At 41.5% G+C, this 13,095-nt stretch overlaps 1 protein-coding gene across 2 annotated transcripts in view; it reads right to left on the reverse strand.

Moving 5' to 3' along the window:
* STK3 (serine/threonine kinase 3) overlaps positions 1-13,095 on the reverse strand; it is a 252,731-nt gene that overhangs the window by 108,651 nt on the left and 130,985 nt on the right. The gene's annotated exons all lie outside the window — the stretch shown is intronic.

A 13,095-nucleotide genomic window follows, 5' to 3' on the forward strand; every position in this document is an offset into this window, starting at 1 on the left:
CAGCAAGGCAAAACTCACAGATGGGGGCTGCAACCCTCAGCTGCCAGCTTCAGTAAGGCTAGTTATCAAGAATAGAGGGGTCCCCACGTCATATTTTTTTTATTATTTAAATAAATAATTTAAAAAAACGGCATGGGGTCCCCCGATTTTTGACAAGCAACCTTGTTAAAGCAGACAGCTGGGGGCTAGTATTCTCAGGCTGGTAAGGGGCCATGGATAATGCCCCCCCAGCTTAAAAATAGCAGCCTGCAGCTGCTCAGAAAAGGCCAATCTATTAGATGCGCCAATTCTGGCACTTTACCCGGCTCTTTCCACTTGCCCTGTAGGGGTGGCAAGTGGGGTTCATATTTGTGGGGTTGATGTCACTTTTTCTATTTTCAGGTGACATCAAACCCACAGCTTAGTAACGGAGAGGCAAAAGACACCTATCCATTATTTACCATACAACCATAGGATTAGTAAAAACACAGCCAGAATAAAGTCCTTTATTAGAAATAAAACAAAACACTTTCACTTTTTTATTTAATAAAACGCAGTTATACTCACCGAACGCATAAATCCACCAAAGCGCTCGTCCTATGTAAGAAGACCCATAAATTGTAGGCTTTTTTACCCAGGAAAGGTGACAAAACAGGACAGGGACCCAATTACGAAGGACGCCATGACGTGGCGATTGGGCTCACATATTGGCCAATCTATGCGCGAAGTACCTTCCTTTTTTCATAGCAATTTCTGCAGATAAATATTTCATGTGTACAATACACGTATATAGCGCTTTCCCATTTTCTATGGCAGTAATGCATTTTCAATGTTATATAGTAATCATTCTTGGTAAATCATGGTGCAACCTTTATCGTTTTTCAACTTATATGCTTTTTTTGGTTGGTGCCTGTTCACACTAGCTTGGATGTGCTGGTCTTTTTCTCCATTAGTATTAGGCCTTTTTTCTCTCTATTTGTATTAAGCCTTTTTGGACATGTGCACTCCCACTCCCAGTAGCCACAGGTGATTTTAAGTAGTTAGCTGGTCCACTCCTGACCTATAAGTTGCAGGCTTTTTTGCCCAGGAGAAATGGCAATACAGGACAGTGATCAAATTTACAAAGGACGCCTTGATGTTTCAATTGGGCTCACATATACTGGCCTAGTACCTTCCTTTTTTCATAGCAATTTTTGCAGATAAAGATTTCATGTGTACATTAAATAGCGTTTCTTTCCTTCTGTTCCTATTTTCTATGGCAGTAATGCATTTTCAATGTTCTAGAATAATCATTCTTGGTAAATCATGGTGCAACCTTTAGCGTTTTTCAGCTCTATAAATTATAATGGGTACATGTTTTATACGTGAAAAATGGCTGTCTGAATGAGTCCTAAGAACAATTTTACACATGTACGATTTGCTGAAGATGTTTCCTGAGACATAATCCACATGTGTTACGTGCAAATTCAGCTGTGGACTTTGTTGCAGATTTCTTGCGGATTTCAAGCTCTGTACTGCAAGGTGCAAAATCCACAATGAATTCAGCACAAGAAAAAAAATGACATACTAAGAATTTTCTAGGCAGAAATTTTCTCCAATGTGCATGAGATGTGCTACGGTTTTTTAAAAACAACCACAGCACTATGGAAACAAACTGCAAAATTTTCAGTTGTGAATATTTCCATATGGCTGCACCCTAATAAGTCTAATAGTCAGGGATTAACATCAAAGGCTACCAATTTAACAATAGGGGCCTATAAATGACAGCCCTAATAAGTTGTCAGACAGCGAAAGCAAAGAACCCAGGATATTCTTAGAATTTTCTGAAATCATGCGGGAAACAATACGGTTCATCAGGCTATGCGAAAACTTCAGCCCATGGTAACTTGAAGGTATGATATTATGAACATAAAAAAACTAAAAATCTATTTTGATCAGTTATTACGCTGATAAACACATTCAATAAGTCATATTGCAATACGTGTTAAGAAAAAAATATATATATATGATCAAAAATCTAAGTGGAAAATCAAATTACAGGCTGATCCAACTTCAGGGGAAATGCTTCAAGACAACAAAATGATGCTCAGTAGTGTATGTTGCCACCACATGTCTATGTGACATCCTTACAAACGCCTGGGCATGCTACTCATGAGGCGGCAGATATTCTCCTGAGGGATCTCCTTCAAGACCTGGATTAAAGCATCAGTCAAATCCTGGACAATCTGTGGTGCAAAGTAGCGCTGACGAATGGAAAAAGACATGATGTCCAGATGTACTTGACTGGATTCAGGTCCGGGAAACGGGCAGGCCAGTCCATAACATCAATGCCTTCATCATGCAGGAACTGGAACAGGAACCAGTGACACTTCAGCCTCATGAGCCCTTGCACTGTCATGCATCAAAAGGAACCTAGGGCCCACTGCACCTGCATACAGCTTCAAAATGGGTCAGAGGATCTCATACCGGTACCTAATAGCAGTCAGGGTACCTCTGGCTAGCAAAAGGAGTTCTGTGCGACCCTTCAAAGAAATCCCTCCCCACACCACTACTGACCCACTGACAAAACGGTCATGCTGGAGGAAGTTGCAGGCAGAAGAAAATTCTCCATGGCGTTTCCAGACTCTGTCTCAACGGTCACATGTGCTCAGTGTGAACCTGCTCTCGTCTATGAAGAGCACAGGGCACCAATGTCAAATCTTCTAATCTTGGTGTTCTCTGGCAAGTTTCAATCGCCCTGCAAGGTGTTGAGCTGTAAGCACAACAGCCGCTTGTGGATGTCGGGCCCTCATACCGCCCTCATGGAGTCTGTTTCTGACAGTTTGAGCAGACACATGGATGTTAGTGGCTTGCTGCAGGTCATTTGCAGGGTTCTGGTAGTGCTCCTCCTGTTCCTCCTTGCACAATGGAGGAGGTAGCGATCCTGCTGCTGGGTTGTTGCCCTCCTATGGCCCCTCCACGTCTCCTGGTGTACTGGGGCCTGTCTCCTGGTATCTGCTTCATGCTCTGGACACTGTGCTGACAGACACAGCTACCCTTCTTGCCACAGCTAACATTATTGTGCCATCCTGGATGAGCTGCACTACCTGAGCAACTTCTGAGAGTTGTAGACACCGCCTCATGCTACTGTACCTTTAGGGGTGACCGCAATGAAAAAATGCAAAAGTGAGCAAAACAACATCCAAAAAGGATGAAAGTAGAGAAATGGTTTGCGGTCACACCCTGCAGAACCACTCCTTTATAGGGGTGGTCTTGCTAATTGACTATCCTTTCTACCTGTTGTCTGTCCATTTGCACAACAGCAGGACAAACTGATTAACAATCGGTGTTGCTTCATAGCTGGACAGGCTGATTTCACAGGAGTGTGACTGACTTGGAGTTACATTGTGTTGTTTAAATGTTCCCTTTATTTTTTTTTTTTTAGCAGTATACAGTTCTGGCAAAAATTAAGAGACCACTGCAGTTTTATAAAAATCAGCTTCTCTACATGTCTGACAGCCATTCCATTCCAGTGTCAGTTGAATTCCAACCACAGTACACCTCATTCTACTTAATGTGCTCTGATTAGGTGATCACCTGAACCAATTCTTATTTAATGACGGAAAGTATAAAAAAAACCCTGCGGTGGTGTAAACAATCCTCTTGCAATAGGACAAGTTGGATGGCAAAACAAGTGCTAGTAATATCCCAAAAGTAATAGGAATGAAAAAATAACTTTTTACCATGCCAAAGGAGTTGAAAAGAAAAGTCTTGAGCAAGGAAAAAAAGGGCTCAATTCTGGCTTTAGTAGCAGAGTGACAGTGAGTGTCATGTTGCCTCCATCCTTAACATTTCTAAGACGGCAGTCCATTACAACAAAGTCAAGCAGCAGACATTGGGGTCAACAAAGCTACAGACTGGCAGAGGGAGAAAACGACCCTCCACTGACCAGGAGGACCGTCATCTTATTCGAATGTCACTCAGCAACTGCAGGATCAACTGACCTAAAGAGGAATGGCATATGGCAGCTAGAGTGAAGTGCACGGCAAGAACAGTTTGTAACAGGCTCCTAGAGGCAGGACTCAAGTCATGTAAAGCTAGAAAAAAGCCTTTCATCAATGAGAAGCAAAGGAGAGCCAGGCTGGAGTTTGCCAAAGACCATAAGGATTGGACCATAGAAGAATGGAGTAAGGTAATCTCTGATGAGTCTACATTTCAGCTTTGCCCAACACCTGGTCGTCGAATGGTTAGACGGAGACCTGGAGAGGTGTACAAGCCACAGTGTCTTGCACCCACTGTGAAATTTGGTGGAGGATCGGTGATGATCTGGGGATGCTTCAGCAAGGCTGGAATTGGGCAGGTTAATCTTTGCGAAGGACGTATGAATCAAGCAGCATACAAGGTTATCCTGGAAAAACAGTTGATTCCTTCTGCTCAGGCAATGTTCCCCAACTCTGAGGACTGTTTCTTCCAGCAGGACAATGGCCTGCCCGATCTTCAGACCCGAACCCCATTGAAAACCTCTGGAATGTAATCAAGAGGAAGATGGATAGTCACAAGCCATCAAAAAGAACTGCTTAAATTTTTGTACCAGGAGTGGCATAAGGTCACCCAAAAGCAGTATGAAAGACTGGTGGAAAGCATGCCAAGACACAAGAAAGCTGTGATTAAAAATCATGGTTACTCCACAAAATATTGATTTCTGAACTCTTCCTGAGTTAAAACATTAGTATTGATGTTTCTAAATGATTATGAACCTGGTTTTTTTGCATTACTTGAGGTCTGCAAGCAATGCATTTTTTTGTTATTTTGACCATTTTTCATTTTCAGAAAATAAATACAAAACTCATTGCTTGGAACTTTGGAGACAAGTTGTCAGCAGTTTATAGAATAAAAAAACAATTTACATTTTACTCAGAAATATACCTATAAAGAGAAAAATCAAAATTTTGCAGTGGACTCTTAATTTTTGTCTGAGAGGTAAAATTAGATATATATATATATATATATATATATATATATATATATACATATATATATACATATACATACATACACACACGCCCTTATGTTATACATACGTATATTTTGCAAACTGAGAAATGCAAATAAAGAGGCATGAAGGTCGTTATTCCCAATGTTTATTTCCCCAAACTTGTGTTCCATGACTGTAAGCGTGGAGAATCTGTAACCTGAGCCATACACCAGGGGAAAAAAATGATAATATCTTCTGTAAACAAGGAAAGGGCTTAATTTGAGTCATTTCCAAAATATCTTTAAACCAAATTAAAGTACAATTAGCCCGTTTTGAAGGCGATGTAGTCATGCACATGTGTAACCCTACACTGTATACGTACAGCAGGCACAACCCTACATTAAGTGTAAACTTTCTGCTCCCGCTGGTATTAATGTTTGACCACTTCAAAGGACCCCAACGACTGCCAAAGTACGATGCACTTTATGCATTCAGATACGGAACGGCTGTGTGGTGCTTGGGAAGGTTAGACAACTTCCCTATGATTCTAGTTATAAAAAATCTGTTTCATCAGATAGATTACACACTTAATAAAATATTTGTGAGGGCTGTGAAGATCGTCCATCATTATACATTTCCCACTGTTCTTTGATCAGCCGAGCAGGATATTTCGGGTGGGGGGGGGAGAAGGGTCTCAGTGCTGAACTTTTGGTAGTATTGGTATAGAAAGCTATTAAAAATGGAGTTCTGGAGTGAGATCAATCATGTATCGTTGATATTTAGTGTTGATGCTCCATGTATCTTTGAGCTTTAAAGTTAGGTTTTGTCTATTTAGTGACGTTCTGAGAACTTACAGTAAAACTGGAGACAATCTAATGCGCAAAATCTGTTTAAAGGGAATGTGTTACATGGATTTATAATTTGCTGATTACCTCTTCAGAGAGGAAGAGGACTTGAAATTTAGCGCCACCTATTGGAAGCAGAAATCCTAAAAGTCAATACTGACCCTTTAACAAGCCTTGCCACGTGATTTAGGATAAAAGCCAAACCCGAATCTCAATTTGCAGACAAGTGTTTCGGGGTGTCGCCCCTCCTCAGAGCAAAGCAAGAGGTCGGATTTGGCTGAATGAGAGGCCTTTGACTACGATCTAAGGCAGGGGTGGGAAACCTCAGGTCCCGGGGCCATTTACGGCCCTCGATGACCTTTTATCGGGGACCGCATTCTTGGGTAGGGAGCTGTATTTTAATTGCCACCAGCTCATTAATTTCTTCTTGCTCTGTTAGCGCGCACACACACACAGTGTTCACTATTGAACACTGGAGGGCATGCAATGAAAGATTACGTCCTGACACCAGTGCCAGAGTCGGCATGTACTTTGTGGGGGTCGGGGTTTGTACGGCCCCCGAAGGACGGTATAAATATCCAAATGGCCCTTGGTAGAAAAAAAGATTCCCCATCCCTGGTGTAAGGGGTAACATTTCCCCTTGTGGAAAGTGACATGCCTGTGTAAGAAGACATATGAAATGTGACTCCAGGAAATTAAATATTCAGATTGCCTCTTTATTTTCCCAGACGAGCATTACATGGCCTATAAGTCTCCATCCACTGGCGTGTCACTGTTCATAAGGAGAAACATTAGAACATGGATTTATAAAACATTTATGGCAATGAATTAATGAATGATGTAATATGATCAGTGCTAAAAAAAAATAATAATAAACTTGTAATTTTCACACCGGCCACTGAGGCTACTTTAGACTTATAGTTTCTGTCTTTTCAGGCAGAGTTTTCAGCAGGCTCCTTATCACAGGCAGGATTACAATGACAGGTAACATCTCTGTACACAGCTGATAACACCATATCCAATCACAATAGGTGATGTTACAGCTGCCCTTACCTCCCACCTCTCTTCACAATGACCTTTGCACACCCTCATTAGGTGCTTCAGTACAAAACATAGAGTCTGAGTCTATTGCTGCTAATGTACATGTGGATCTCCTAGAAGAGCAGTAACTTAAGAGACTAAAATAGCCCAAATGGCCAGTGTTAAAATTGCAATACTTCTCATTTATATTTTATTATCCAGATTGTAACATTGAAAAAAAACAGTGCCAGTAAAATTAAAAGTATACATTTAACACAAAAACTGATGCAAACAATTATGAATCACAATCATCTTTCTGTGTAAACAGGAGGCTGCGCCTGATAATCGTCAGTTTACAAAGCGCTCGTATAGAGTGAAATGATCTTTTATGCAACATGAAAGATCATCTGTCCCACCATTACCCTGTGTAAACAGGACTAGCACTCCAGAAACTATTTCAGCCTATGCGCACAGAGCAATCAAGCATAGATCACTCCGTGCAGATCTTTTGCTTTGGTATGACCGTGTAAACAGGCATTCAAACGACTGCAGATCAGTAGTCGTTCACTGATGGACTGTTGTATTGTGCCGCTTGTCGGTCTGTCCAAACTGACCCAAAGGATCTAGCACGCTGAAATCCAACACTGCAAACCCTTCACTTGAAAGAGATCTACTATCGGGGAGAATTGGGACACACAGATACTAACGGTTAACAGGTACGGCCAAGATCAGTGGGTTTGGCCGATGTTAATATTAGGTGTATGAGCTCTAGTATAGACACTGGGGAGGAGTTTAAAGGGAAGGCCATTCAGAGGAGGCATTGGGCCTGAGAAATTAAAGGCAAGGTCACCATCTGACTGCTGAACAGTCTAGGTCCCAGGGACTTGTGCGACATATGAAGACATAACTACTCTGGTCTTCAAAATAGTTAATGGCCACCTATTACGATTCAAAGGAGGACAAGCATATGGTCTATGTATTAAAGCAGTGTTCCCCAACTCCGGTCCTCAAGAGCCACCAACAGGTCATGTTTTCAGTATCTCCTTAGTATTGCACAGGTGATAATTGCATCACCTGTGCAATACTAAGGAAATCCTGAAAACATGACCTGTTGGTGGCTCTTGAGGACCGGAGTTGGGGAACACTGTATTAAAGCGTGGGGTCTAAAATATGTGCGCATCCATAATTTCTTACAATATACATTTTCTCTCTCTGTGACCTTTTTAGCTCATGAAGGTCATGAATTTAGCTCATGTGACCTTTTTAGCTCATAGCTCAGATGCCGGGTTATTATGCACAGTGCGGGGCTGGGATTCCTAGGCATGGCACAGATGCAGTCCGGAACCCGGCATCTGAGCTATGACGGCCAATGCTCAATGCGCCTGCCCCAGGCAGAAGAGCACAGCGCAGGCGCCGGATTTCAGAGGAAAACATCGCTGAGGGGGCGGCGACCAGCGCCCCAGAAGAGATGACTGACGGCAGTTGGGCGCTTCAAAGACCTGCCTCCAGGTATAAAGATAGGTATTTGGGCAAAATTATAAAACGCTTTATTTTGGGAATAACAGCAACAAAAACTAAAAGAGCCACCTTGTTAGACTGCAGCATTACTGCTGCACAAGGTGGCTCTTTTAGTTTATAACGGCTGGAGGGGGTGACAGTGTCCCTTTAAGCAAAAAAATGAGAAGTAAAAAAAATTGACTCCTGCAGTGTGTGCAATACTTGGTTATACTCAAATATTCCTGTAAGTAACAAAAGGTTATCGCCTGGAACTCTTAGGGCTACAAAGGAGTTAAATCCTCCACACCTCGGCCCGCCTTTACGTGTGCTGTCCATTGATCCTCTCTTTCCACTGGGAATTTCCACATTGCAAACACAAGGCTTGCAATAATCTTAGATGTTGCCCTTCGCCATGGAGAGCAGTGCATTCCACGCACTTTATGTCACTGACCTAGAAGAAGTCACTGGCGGGGCCAAGCTCCAGGATCTGTTAATCATTTGGGCAATCAGTGAATACCAGCACTTACAGAGCTGATATTTATTTCATTTGGAATGCTTCCATCCTAAATCAGATATCTGAGTAACTAGCTCATAAAAGTTATTCAATACCAAAATAAGAAGTGTTATCTCCACAAAGATGAGGGTTGTGATATGCGGTAATTTACAGCATCATGAAAGAACAGCTTTCCAGGGCTTCAATGTGCAAAGGGAATTACAAAGGTTTCCGAGCTTCTCGTGAACTTTTGAAACTGATCCGGTTAAACTTTAGTGGACAGCCTAAAACGCGCTACTGGTTTTTTGGATTTTTTTTTTATGCAGGAGTGATGGTGTTGAAAAAGTTCTTCTTGTTCACCATCAAAATGTAGAGAACATCACAGTTAAAAATGAATTTATCTTATGGGAGTCCTTTTTCTCCTAACATAAATCCATTAAGCATGTAATGGTACCTGTGAAAAGGGGATGCAGATTAGCTCTCCTCTAAGGGTACCGTCACACAGTGCCATTTTCATCGCTACGACGGCACGATTCGTGACGTTGCAGCGTCGTATAATTATCGCTCCAGCGTCGTATACTGCGGTCACACGTTGCAATACACGGCGCTGGAGCGATAATTTCATGACGTATTTGCGATGTAGAAGCCGTTGGTTACTGTGCGCACATCGTATACAACCTGTGTCACACGATGCAATCATGCCGCCACAGCGGGACACTAGACGACGAAAGAAAGTTTCAAACGATCTGCTACGACGTACGATTCTCAGCGGGGATCCGGATCGCAGTAGCGTGTCAGACACAGCGATATCGTAAATGCATCGCTGGAACGTCACGAATCGTGCCGTCGTAGCGATCAAAATTGCACTGTGTGACGGTACCCTAAGAGGAAGAAAAAGGTTTCTCCATTATCACCTCCTCCCTAAAGCGCCCCATACACATAACATCAGGTGAAACCACGAGTTTGGCCAACAGTCTTATGTATATGGGGGTCTCGGACAGATTATGTTGGGGGGAATTAAGCAACAGACATGTCAGATTTTGTACTGACGACCCCTTTGTTCTCCCAGAGATAAAACGCATCCAGAGATGTCTGGCAGCGACTCTCTCAAAGCGAGCGCTCCTGTGTATAGGAATGAAAGTGCCGATCCCGTAGTTTTTCGTTTTAAAAAATTCTTCCCGACAGTGGGGATGTCTGTGCCATAACGCTATTAACCTGAAAATGAAAAACATATCTGCAGGTTAATAAGTTATTTTACATGACAGATTCCGTTTAAAAGACAAAATTTCCCAGAAAAAGGAATGAAGATTAGCTCTCCTCCATTAGGAAGAATGGAAGAGGACGGTCTCCAGCGCTAGATATATAAAGCTATCCAGCAACACAACATCAGATACATAAAAACCATCATAGACTGCACTATGCTCTATCACAGACAACCCCATCAATATGGCTGTGCCAGAGGAGGATGTTGTGTGTTGCTATATCTACAATTGCCACAACAAAGTGTATTGTCAGCTGTAGGGAAGTGTAGTATTATATGCTGGATACAGTATAAAATGGTCTATAAAATGTAATATAAAATTAAAAGGCATGTGTCAGTAGGACCAATCATCCTAAGCCATAACATATGGGCATGTAGGTCCTAGAAAGTTGAGTAAAATGATACCTTGATACCTGCAATCTGATGTTTAATTCCAAAAAAATCCATATTTATTTCTTAATATGTAAATGAGCTGTTAAGATCTATGGGCCATACATAGATCTCCCTGAGAATCTGCCTCCAGAGATTATTGTAAATTAAAGGCAGTGTTGCTAGTTTCAGACATGTAATGACTGACAGTCTGCTCTCCTGATCCACATGTCTCACACTCTAACACCTCCTTTCATTTATAATAAGCTCTGGAGGCAGATTCTCAGGGAGATCTATGTCCAGCCCACAGATCTTAACAGCTCATTAACATATTAAGAAAATATCAAGGTATCATTCTATTCAAGTTTCTATGACCTACATGTTCCTATAGACGATGAAAAAATCTATCTGCGCTGGATTCAAAAGTCCCTTTTTATATATGAAATCTAAAAACCTGGTGCTGAAAAAATATATGTAAAATTACTAGTACAAAACACAGCGTACTGCATGCACATTAAAATCAATCAGTCATTAAAATATAAATATGTTCATATATAAAAAATATCTATATCTACCTGCTTAGAAGTCTTTATAAGTAAAATAGTCCGTGGTTAAATTAGTTGAGTCGGGCGCTTGCTGGAGTCAGCGACGCATGTGATCTTTCTTCATTCACAGAACGGTTACCGCTGGTAATTCAGACTCCTATCAGGGGCCAGACACTTACTTCTCCCGCGAGCGCAAGGCTCCTCAAAAGTTCTGGGTTTTGTCTCCGGAGTGGCGTGTTGCAGGAACTGCCCCGGCCGGTGGCAGAAAAAATCCTGCACACGTGCTACCTCCTAAGAGACCGATCAGCGTTACTTCGGCTCAGCCGCCCGGTGCTCTGCTGCAGCAGGACCTGGTGTGACGTCACAGTCACGTGAAGTCTCACGTGACGGGCTACAGAAAGAAAATAGGACGAAATCCTACGCGTTTCGGAGCAAAAAAACGAGCTCCTTCATCAGGGATGGTCCTTCCTAATTCGTGTAGATCTATATAGCCTACCGAAGTCACATGACCGTAATTTAGGAGTTAAATGCAAACAGTTCAATATCGCTATTAAGGCCCTTCGGGATTAGAGAATCAAAGGTAAAAATCATCTTTGTTTCTTCTCTAGACATTTTCTTGATAAAATCCCCACCTCTTCGACCTTTATGTACTAATTTAAGACCAGTGATAACGGTGCCAAGTGTTGACCCGCCATGATGCGTCAGAAAATGTTTGGAAAGGGGATGCCCTTCAAATTTCTTATTAATATTACTAATATGTTAATTAATCCTAATCTTCAGGGCCCGCTTTGTTCTGCCAATGTAAATTTTGTCACACGGGCATCTAATCGCATAGATGATGCCCGTGGTATTACAGGATATAAAGTTCTCAATCCTCCACTCAATATTCCCCTTTTTGCATGAAAATTGTTTCTTAGTTTTAAGGAGTTTACAAGGCTTGCATTTTTGACAGGGAAAAAAACCTTGAGGTTTTTGAGAACAATATTTGGCAGTAGAAATGAGATGAGGAACTGTAGGGGCTATTCTATTTCCGAGATTTCGTGCTTTTTGGTAAATGAACAATGGCCGTTCAGGAAGTTTTTCACCTATCACCTTATCTTCTTTCAGAATGTCCCAGTGTCTCTGCACAATTTTTCTAAACAGATGTGTGTTGGCATTGTATCTGGTGATAATTGGGACATTCTCCAACAATACTGAATCATCACGTTTTCCTTTATTAAAAAAGAGACTGGATCTCGGTAGTTTCTCAACCTCGTTTTTTGTCATATTTAGAGAACTATGTGAGTAGCCTTTCTTGACAAATTTCTTGGACAAAGCTTCCACCTCCTGGGTGAAATCCTGTGGTCGGGAACAATTTCTATGTGCCCGAATCATCTGGCTTTTGGGAACATTAAGGAGCCAATGGGGAAGATGACAACTGTCCAGAGAGATATAATTATTCCCATCAGTGGGTTTATGGAATGTTCTTGTATTTACCTTACCATCTTCAATAAAAATATTCAAATCCAAAAAGTTAATTGACACTGTACTGGTGGTGCCCGTAAATTTTAAAAAATATGAATTTTTATTTAAATTACTGATAAAATTTAACAGAGTCTCGGGCCCACCAGACCATATAAAAACAATGTCATCAATAAATCTATGCCAGAGTACCAGGTTCGCTCTCAAGGAGGCAAAACCCAGCACTTTTGAGGAGCCTTGCGCTCGCGGGAGAAGTAAGTGTCTGGCCCCTGATAGGAGTCTGAATTACCAGCGGTAACCGTTCTGTGAATGAAGAAAGATCACATGCGTCGCTGACTCCAGCAAGCGCCCGACTCAACTAATTTAACCACGGACTATTTTACTTATAAAGACTTCTAAGCAGGTAGATATAGATATTTTTTATATATGAACATATTTATATTTTAATGACTGATTGATTTTAATGTGCATGCAGTACGCTGTGTTTTGTACTAGTAATTTTACATATATTTTTTCAGCACCAGGTTTTTAGATTTCATATATAAAAAGGGACTTTTGAATCCAGCGCAGATAGATTTTTTCATTTTATAGTATATCTTATTTAGTAACGGTTGGGTGTGACCGTTACATTATCTGCTGCAGGTGCATTAAGGTACAAGCGCTACTGGTTT

This window comes from Ranitomeya variabilis, chromosome 6, assembly GCF_051348905.1.
Source record: "Ranitomeya variabilis isolate aRanVar5 chromosome 6, aRanVar5.hap1, whole genome shotgun sequence".
Lineage (NCBI taxonomy): Eukaryota > Metazoa > Chordata > Amphibia > Anura > Dendrobatidae > Ranitomeya > Ranitomeya variabilis.